The sequence below is a fragment of the Festucalex cinctus genome, chromosome 20 (assembly GCF_051991245.1).
Source record: "Festucalex cinctus isolate MCC-2025b chromosome 20, RoL_Fcin_1.0, whole genome shotgun sequence".
NCBI classification, from domain to species: Eukaryota; Metazoa; Chordata; class Actinopteri; order Syngnathiformes; family Syngnathidae; genus Festucalex; species Festucalex cinctus.
This window is the reverse complement of record NC_135430.1, coordinates 21,939,040-21,949,386: the sequence shown is the minus strand read 5'-3', so window position 1 is coordinate 21,949,386 and position 10,347 is coordinate 21,939,040. Positions and strand designations below refer to the sequence as shown.

The 10,347-nt window shown below is 39.9% G+C and overlaps 1 long non-coding RNA gene across 1 annotated transcript in view; it reads left to right on the top strand.

Moving 5' to 3' along the window:
- The first annotated feature begins 935 nt into the window (after positions 1–935).
- Positions 936–10,347, top strand: part of LOC144009049 (uncharacterized) — a 114,435-nt gene continuing 105,023 nt past the window's right edge. Inside the window, exon 1 of the long non-coding RNA XR_013280821.1 lies at positions 936–1,165. This is a non-coding gene — a long non-coding RNA (uncharacterized LOC144009049). The remainder of the gene's footprint in view (positions 1,166–10,347) is intronic.

Genomic DNA, 10,347 nt, shown 5'->3' with positions numbered 1-10,347 from the left:
AAATAACTGAAATGATATATATATATATATATATATATATACATAATAAACATATAAAGGCTGATGCTTATATTGATCAAAATGCTCAATATCGGCGCAGATAATCGTCTCTCTGGTTTGCATATCCCTATTAGGTGCAAGTGTCACATTTACATTTGGATTGTTAAGTTGTTATCGGAAGTTAGCGTGTGCTGTATCGTTTTGGTCCGTGCTCACTCGTGTGTGAATAACGGGCGAAGCATTTCTCGGATTTTACAGTGTTGGTCCAAAGCTGTTTTGACACCCATGCTTTTCTTGAAGCCAGAGCTCATTTGCATATCATAAGCAATTGTAAACGGGGGAGAAGGTCAGTGGTCAACCTGGGGCAAGCTAATATGCATAATTGGCTGCGGTGGTTCAAATTATAGCCTCCTGCCGCTCTGCTTAGAGACGCAAACCAAGGGGGAGAAATGGGAGCGCTGCAATTATGGTCATATGCGCCCAATAAAGGTGGGGAAAATCATTTTCTTTCTCTTTCTCAAGATTTCGCCTCTGACCAATGAGAGCTTACGGTGGTACCAGACAGCAATCAGGAATTCATCTCTCTCCTCAGCGGCTAAACCCCGCCCCCCCCCACACATGGAAGAGAAGGAAGATGGCATCAATGGTCACAAGGATGAGGGTGCGAGCGAGACATATCGGCTCTGGAGATGGAGCTAAAGTGAGCAGCGAAACGTAGGGGAAAATAAGATGCAAGATGGCGCCATCTGTTGTACCAAGTGACATTTTCTCCTGTCGAACCCGAGTCAAAAGAAGCAAAACAAAAAAAGAATGTGTTTTTTTCAGATTCAACCTCATCTCTTAAACGCTTGATTCTTGCATGTGTGTGTGCAAGGAGAGGTGGGATAAGGGCAGAGTAAATAAATCATGGTGGGGTTCATTGGAAGAAGGTCAGCGGCTGGACCCTTTCTGCCGCTGCACACACACGGACACACATCCTTGCCTGCTGACAGGCCCCTGCCCCTCAATTCGGGGTGCTCTGGGTGATTCTCCCAGCGTAATGGCTTCTACCCCATTTCCAGTCTCCCGTCTGAAAGCAATGGCACACAGAAGCTCACATCACACTGACATACGCACACCTGGCCAGACGGCCGCTGGGGAGAGGCAAACGGACGGAATCGGCCCGGTAAATAACCTTCTTTTGTACATATTTGCTGTTATCTATCATGTCCGCCTCGGAATTTCAGATCTCTTTGCAGTATCCGTTTGTGTTTCTTGTTGTTGTTGGTTTGGTTCTCGCGTGGAGTACGGCCCTGTTTCTTCATGGCGTGTTGCTAACGCGGAGGTGAGCCGCGCTGTCAATCAGCACGTTGCACAGGCTGTTGGTTAGCCGGAATTTTCTGCAGGCGCTTGTCACACGTCCAGGCTGGGAGGTGGAGATGAGTTGACACCTTGAGGAATGTCAAATGGCTGCGGTAACTTATTGCAAGTGGAAGGATCCTCCGGAATTGATGCATTCATGCAGTCTGGTCACCTTCTTGTCCATCCACAATTTTTCAGGGAGGGGGGGTGTCATCAAGGATTTCATTTCAAATGCAAGGAACAGGACTGACATTTTACAAGGTATTAATCAGATTTATTGAAAGGTTTAACTTGAGGCCTTGCGTGGTCTTGAAATGTCAGATTTAAAAAAAAAAAAAATGTCTGATCAACCATTGATTATATTTAACAGGGGAGTGGGTGTGCAAGCGAGATGGAAATGTATAAGGAAGAGGGATGCATTTTGTCTGAATCTCAATCTGTCGAGCAGGGCGGCAAGTGGGAGGGTCTATCAATCACCCCCACTCCCCATCATTTATATTCAGCAGTTCATATCACTTGAGGAGGAGGAGAAGCCTCGGCTCCTTTGCATGAGGAAGAGTAACTCCCGAAAAGCTGTCAGAGCAAAGCAAATAAACGGCCACGTTGATGTTTTGCTTCAGAGTGACGACAGATGTGCAATGACGGATGCCATCTCACCGCTTTGCTTGCACAAAAAGACTCGTTTGTTTTTTTGCACATGAAAAATTTGATTATTGAGAGTTGGAGGGTAATAGAATATTTCAAATGTTTCAAAAGCTAAAATAGTTCATTTTCTTCTTATTTCACTGACAATGAATTTACTGTTTGTATTCTCTGAGATTTTTAGGTTAGATGGTAATTTCAGGAATTTAAATAACCGAGACAAATGTACTCTAATTCGGCAAATGTTGTCTTGTGGTGATTAAGCTTTTGCATCTTTGATTAATTTTGATTATTCAGTGAAAATAGTAAGGATGTTCAATACAACTTTTTTTTTTTTCAGACTCATACCAGTACTCAACTGTTGTGTAGTCACCGGTACCAATACCACGAGCATTAGAACTAACATTTCACAAAATGTACATGCAAATAATAATAATAACAAGACCATTTTAAAGAAGGAAATATATATCCCAATTTAAAAAAAATCCTTACAATTGCATAAAATTATTGGAAATTTCCGAAATATATATATATATATGTAGTGAGTAATTTTGTTCACTTCCCTTTCAAAAGTTAATTTCTAATTTCGAGTTGGCGATCGTAAAATAGCCACAAGAGGGCAACCATTACTAATATCGGCTGCCATTATGAGTATCAAGAGCTTAAAATAAGGCCTGGTGTCTCTACTCACCCATCCCGAGTAAAGAGGCCTTTTATACTTCCTCTTGAAAAGGTGGAGGGAACATATACAGCCCACAAAAAAACCCCATCTAAAAACCAAATAAATCATCAAAAGAACTATTTAAAAAAAAAAAAACATACACACACAAATGTTTTTCGTAATAAACATGATATCATTGCATCATATTTTCCACACATTTTAGCAAGGCCTTTGTAGGACATTATAAAAATTGAAATGGATCCTGGCTAGCCACCCCGCTCTTAAAAACGTAACAAATATGTGGTTAAGCTATCCTCGGTCGAAATTCCTGTCCTCCATTTTCCCGTTCGTCGGCGTGACCTTGCGCTGGTGTGTGGAAATTGAATGCAGCTAACTACAGGGGCTTAAGTGTAATCATGTATTTAGCTGCAAAAAATGTACAGACCAGCCGTTTCTCCCTGGAAAAAGAAAACTCCCAACATTAATTGAGGGATATTACTGTTGGAGTCAATTTCCACGTTTCTGACAGGGATATTCATACCCTCAGACCTGAACAAATGTTTCTGTCTCCGTGCAAAATAAGGGGGAAATTGTTAGACAATATAGCTTGTCTGCTGTCATTTTCCTTTTCAAAAGGACTTTGGCAGAAAAAAAAATTGTGACAATATATGTAAAAAGTACATCTGAAAATAATTTTAAACACAAAAAAAAAAAATCATCTGAACCATTTGTAGAAAATCATTTGTGCTGATGTGACCAAGTGACAAGTCAGCCAATAGAGGCCAGTGTGGAACAAAGTATTTGGCTGCTCCGAGGCTGCTGCTCATTGGAGGAACAACGAGACAGGTGTGGGGGGGAGTATTGTTGGATGGGTTCTTGTGGAATGGCATCAGCAAACAAGGCGTTTAACTCTGCTTATAGAATATGGTAAATTGATGTCTGTGATGCACGCTGCGAATGATTTGCCTTATCATAAAGTGCATTTGTGACGCGCACTCATACATATGCATCACTATGAGTGTTTTCCAAATTGAACTTGTCCCTTCTTTTCACTTGCTGCTAACAACACTGGAAATTTTTTTTTTTTTTTTTTTAAATTCAACCCATCAGTGGATGTTTTGGAAACATTTCTAGAACTCCTCCCCCACCAACTTCTGTTAAATCTCATGATTATATTTTGATGTAGCACAAGAATTATTTTGATGTCCCGAAGTAATTAGAAAATTACATGAATTTAGTCAGACAAGGGTCACACGGTACTTTCTGTTCCTCTCATCTTAATAATAACAAACAAAAAAAACAAAAAAAATCCTGTTTATAATTTTGGAGGATTTCCACAACCATGACCCATTTAACCCCGTCATATAATGTTCTTAATATCTAGATTAAAATTTCTTTCTTTAAACCCTTTTCAACATGTGAAATGATTTGAGCAATCAAGTACAAAGCCGGCCCCGCCCACACCCGCTGCCCTTCCCCTTTGCCTGGCCTTCACAAACACAACTCGGAATACAGATGTGCGAATGCATGCAAGACCCTCCGACCCGCGCACACACGCGTACCTCCCTGGTGCTCGTCTCTGCGCAATTAGAAAGTGACAAACTGCAATAAAGGTGGCGCTGTACGAGGAGGGCAGTTAATGAAAGAAAGGATTATCAAGGGGAGATTAGGAAAGGACGAACAGGCTCCCTGAGACAAAAGATCCTACTGACAAGAGCAGCTTAGCACATATATTTTCAAACACACACACACAATATAAATCCACTCAGATTTGCAAATGCAGACTCGCATGTGTAAAAGCATTGAGCCATACCACCCTGAAAGTCATGCATCACAATACATCTTAAAATAGTCCAGATGTGCCCCCGAATTTGCACTCTTCAGGAAAACTTCAGTGACAAAGCGGCAGTGCAGATACGACAGTGAAGGATTTAGCCAAGATGTTGTCACATAATCCGTGTGCGTCTTGAGCTACTACAGTATTTCACTTTCACATGTTGAAAGCCATTTCACAGAAGGATACATGGATGCGTATATTTATATGGAAAAGTGTACCTGAAAGTACCCTCCATTCATATAGATGGAAAAATGCAAAAATAAATAAATAAATAAAATTCATGTGAAAGCACCACCTAGCCATGCAGTACCCACCATTCATTCATTTCGATGGAAAAGTGGAACTAAGATAGTTGGTATACATGTCATCACTGAGCATAATTGACATGGATACATTTGTTAATGTACAGTCAAAGGTGGGATTTGAGCCTGCAACCTCCAATGCATTTTACCAAGTGTGCCACTGAGCAGTATCACAGAGCTGCTAATGATGAGAAGTTAATGTATGCAAGCGGGACTTTCAATGCCAGTCCCATTGAAAATGAATGGGGAAAAGTTGATATTTAACATTAAATTGTATAAATACTGTAAGTACTGTGAAATCAGACAATATATTCCCAAGATGGCGTGAATTTTTGAAGCAAGTTGAAATTTCAACGGTGTAAATGGGAAGTATTATGTGAATAAAAAGAATAAAAAGCCGAAGAACATATGTGGGAATACTTTCAGCATTCCCACAACTAGACTAAGTGCAATTTCTACAGAAATTGAATGCTCAATGCTAATGCCTGAATGCTAAGATTTGAATGCATGTGATATGCTTATGAAGTAAATTGAGAGATAAATTATGAAATGATAACCTCCTGGTTACGGGACAATGCGCTTTACCAACCGTGCCACCAAACAGGATCAGACACCTGGTCGTGATGATAAGTTATATATATGGAAGTGGGCGTGGAAGGTGAGTTCAGTGTCCGTCCCTTGAAGACACATGGAGCGGCAGCAAATACATAGCATACATAAATATTCACTGGCATATTTTGCTTCTTCTCTGTGGGGAAAATGAATATGAAAACAACCAAACATGGTTTAGTAGACCTTCGCTTAGATCAATGAGCCAATATAATACTGCTTTACTTTATGAAAACTGAAAACTCGTCTATTTAAGTTTTTTTTTCCTGTATCTTAAATGATATGTAAATAGAAAAATTGGAAAACGGCACTAAACTGGAATTGTCCACTTAAAGCTGCAGTGTAAGAAATCTCGGCCTGCCCACTATGAGACAGCCATACAGCCTCTTTAAGTAGAGTGATAAGCACTCTGGCCTCAATGCTGAGCAGGGAGCAAATTGAAAGTGACGATTGCCTTCCCGTAGACTTGATCTTTTCCCACTAAAACAGGGCGAGGGTGGCTGCGACTACACCTATTGATTTTGCAATTTCAGCAAATTAAGAAGGAGACAGCCAAGCCTATTAGAGAGCTGTCTGTGGCCAGGACTTGCTTGCATGGGAGTAGTGGTCAGTGATGGCGACGCTGGCACAGAAAGTTGGAAAGACAGTCGATTCATTTTAGTTGTCATCGCTTTGAATGAATGAGTACATTAGCACAAATCCCTTGAGGGAGGCTACAAGGACAGAAAGACATCAGCTTGAAAATATGGAATCTATGCAGCTAAAGGCCATCATAATATAGAATACATTTTATACAAATACTGAGTAGGAATCCACTGATATCCAAAAGTCACAAAATTAGGTGTGTCAGGAGATTACAATTTTCAAAAATTAATTGCATGACTTCAATAGTGAACTCATGATTAATCGCAAATTTTATATCTGTTCTAAATGTACAATAAAATATTTATATTACGTTTTTATACGCTTGTTAACATAAAAATGTAACGAATAGAAATATGGCTGAATTTTTTAGTCATTGATACAGTAATTTCATAATAATTCATCAAATTGAGTTAAAGTTAAAAACTAATGTGATATTGATTTGCGTTGAGGTCGTGTTTCTATTGAGGCACTTGCAAATTTGTGGCGGTACAACATGTTACTAGCGATTAGCGTGGGTCTTAAACAAAGGTGTCCAAAACATGCCTAATTCAAATTAAACTTCACTATGAAACAAACCAGCAGAGGGTGCTGGAACTGCCCAAATGGAAACCAACCGACTTTTTAACAGACGTTCTGCAGTTAAAATCATGACTTGAAGACGACGATATTGTGGCAGTTTTGATATCGCGATATTGCTATATCTCTACTAATGAGAGGTTGAAATATATGGATACCATCATTTGTATGTAATGTGATGTTTTATCAGGTGTGGTTACTATCTGACATGGCTTCAAAGAAACAGGAGCAAGTCCAAGGTTCCTTCCAGGAGGTCAAATAAATGCATTTGCTCCCCAGAGGAAGCAACCATCCAAGTGCACTAATCCGTGATATACATTTATCGGCAGGAGGGGAATTTTCCTCATTTTTCAATCTGATTGCATTATCAACCTATATATGACTTCCATATTGGAGCTTTAATATGGAAAATTCAATAGGAGCAGTGATGGATGATTTCTCTACTAAAGGGTGCACATTTTTCATTCATTCCGGTAACTTTTTTTTTTATTTTTTTCGGGGGGGTGTCCTCTGAAAATGATGAAATATGAGATTTTTTTTATTGATCATTAGTCTCAGCACTGCACCTGCTTCACCAATTTGTTTCCAATCAAAATTGGCATAAAGATTTATATTTTGCATGACGGCAGGCGAGGATTATCATTATTCATTCAATAACAAGCCAGAATTACAAAGACAAAGAGCAGTACAAGACACCCACCCACTTTGTTCAATTTCCTCCAGCATGATTATATTTTTAATATTTCCCCCCTCAGCCTGTTTTGCATTGCATTTCAAATGGCTGCCCTGAGGATGGAGGGAAAATGAAATTCTTTCCTACTCGCTTTCCGAAAAGTGAGAAACAGTCCACTTTGTGTATGACTCATGTTCTGTTTATGCATGTGTGTGAATGTTGGGGGGGCTCGCAAGCTCGTACCGCGATTGCCCCTTTTGTAAAGACAAGTCCTAATTGTTAGGTAATTAACATGGCATGCTGTAATTATGTCCGCCTAAGGACCCGATTAGTGTTGCTGCACGTCTTACGGCTGCTGCCAGCGTGCGTCTGCTGGCCCGGGGACAGATGGCACATTGTCAAAAGCTGACATGTTTTGTTTGGCCCCCATGTGCGTCGCGGGAGCCGAGCTGCGCCCGGGGACGTGTCCTTTTGTTTCAGCCTGCTTAATTAAGTGCTAATTGAGTGTAATTATTTACATCATCAAACGGGGCGAATGAAGATGTCAAGTGGCAGAGGCACAAAGGCGCTTGGCTGGCAGCTGGCAGCCAAGCGCCTTCGTCTCAATCTGTTGACGGCTGCTGCATGCTTGCAAGCCACCCGCAACACACCGACGAGCAATTAGCAACAAGCTGACGAGCCTGCTTAACTTCCACATCCTGATATTTATTTCATCGGCACAGTGAGAATGATCAAGTAGGTGAATATATCAAATGCAAAATTAGGAGACAAAGACGGTGGTGGGGGGTGGGTGAGGAAAAGGAGCACGAAGAGACACAGAGTGACATTGATCAGTCGTGGAGAGAATGAGATGAGGCAGTATCGAGTGTGTTAACACCTCCAGCTAATCAACATGACAGAGTTTAGACTCGCCCCCCAAACAACACATACGCGCACTCACACGCGGCCGTGTCCTCAGTCGGGGTAGAAATGGGAAAAGCACAGTCATTAAATAAACGTTTTTTGGGGGGGGGAGGCTTGGAACAGATTAGGGCATTTACATGGAAAATGCGTCTCTACTTACAACATTTTCTTCCAGAAGCAATTCATTTTGTAAGTACAGGTACCACCGTACTGGTATCGGCCACTTCAGCAAGTACCGATACTTGAAATAAGAGCAGATATCGGCCTTTTGCCCGTCCGTACCTACTCGTCCATCCCGATTCTTTACAGTCACTTCATGCGTTGTATGTGCACGTTTTATTATTGTGATATAATATATTGATTGTTCCATACCTCACCTATTGCATCGAAGTGTGGAGGTGTGCAGCCAATTCCATCTTTCTTTGACAGAAACGGGCTATTTGTATCGTTTGTGGCTGTGGATACAGAGACCACACTAATCCATTATTTATACTACTAAAAACGTTAAAATGTAATGAATTAATGGAGTATAACCGTCTCAAAATAATGTTTAAAGACCATCATGAAAGTTTACTATAGTTAATATACAAAAAAAAAAAAAAAAAGACAGAGTATAAATTAAGAGGATCAGATATTTTATCCAAAACAAAAAGAAGGATGTATTTCAAATCAAGGCGTCAGTTTATGGAACAATCTGGATTGTAAAACAAAATCATCCCAGTCAATCTGCATCCCTAAAAACCTGACAAAAGCTCAATTACGGAAAAAAAATATAAATATAGCACAGGGACATGCAAACGACTGTTCGCTGTCATTTACTTTGTGTAAATTATTTGTTTTTGTTGTTGATTAGGGGCAGATAATATAAGTTTTACTTCTTTCTGTCGCCTTTCTGTCAGGGGTTCCGGTGGAACTGGAAATGGATCCGACAAAACACAGAACACAAAAGAGACAATTTAACAAATTTATTATCCAAGTACTAGAACAAAAAGTGCTGGACAAAGCCAGGAGAAAAACAGTTCACAAAAGATGCTTGCAAAAGCTGCAAGCAGACGTGATGACAAAAATTTACCCGAGGGCTACAAAACCGCACAATGCGAATAAACAAAACCAAAACTGTAAAAAGCTGAGGAAACAAAAACTATGAATCAAAAGGACTCACAAAACTAACTAGAAACAAGAGACGAGTCGAGAGATCAACCAAATTCACACGAGGTCAATACTCAATACGTCAATACTCAGACGAGGACTGTCGGCAGTCACATTCCTTATAAAGGCTTGATTGAGGATGGGAAACAGGTGAGGTGCAGGAGGACACGCCCCATCCCTCAATCAGAAAATGAGTGGAAAAAAACAAACACAACAGCCTGAGAGCACAAACACAACACTTTCATTTACATTTTCTCTTTTAAGGAATGAAATAAATTGAAATGAATTAAAAATTGAATTAATGGTTTTAAAGCACACATGGCAAGCTCATGTTATTAAAGCATTACCCTTCTATCATATGCTGTTTTATAAATCATATATATGCACATTATGCAGTGCTGCATTTCCTCGATATAGCATGACAACAATGGCAATTTTCTCAAATCTATTTTCCATTAATTCACATATTTCATACAGAAAACATGCTAAAATTCACAATCAAAAATAAATAAATAGCAGAAAAATCTAGTGAAATAATGCCAAAAACCGGTGACACAGCCAGTTTTCAAGGAATGTAATATTTTGTTGTGTCAATGACAATTTGACGTAATGTGCAATGTTACATGTATGCTCGTCAAGCCTCACTTATTATTTGAGCTGTTTTGTCCAGCTGCTTCATACACGTGCACTTGATATCTACTCATTTTGATGAAACGCGTCACAGCTCGTATATGTTCATCACACGAGTCCTGAATCAGGTTTCCAAATAGTTGGACTCATGAACAGATTTGAATCTGGAGCATGTGCCACCTCAGTCTGCGTTCAAAATGAACGTTGAACACGGTGGGCTTGCTGATTGTGTGAAGCATTTGAATAGTCAAAACACTCGCAAACAAAGACTCCACAGAATGAAAGTCGCTTAAATACAAAAGGTCACTTAACAACAAACTGAACCCAAACGTGTTAAAAGACAGTCATCATGCTGTTTTTGTTTTTTGTTTTTTTGGAC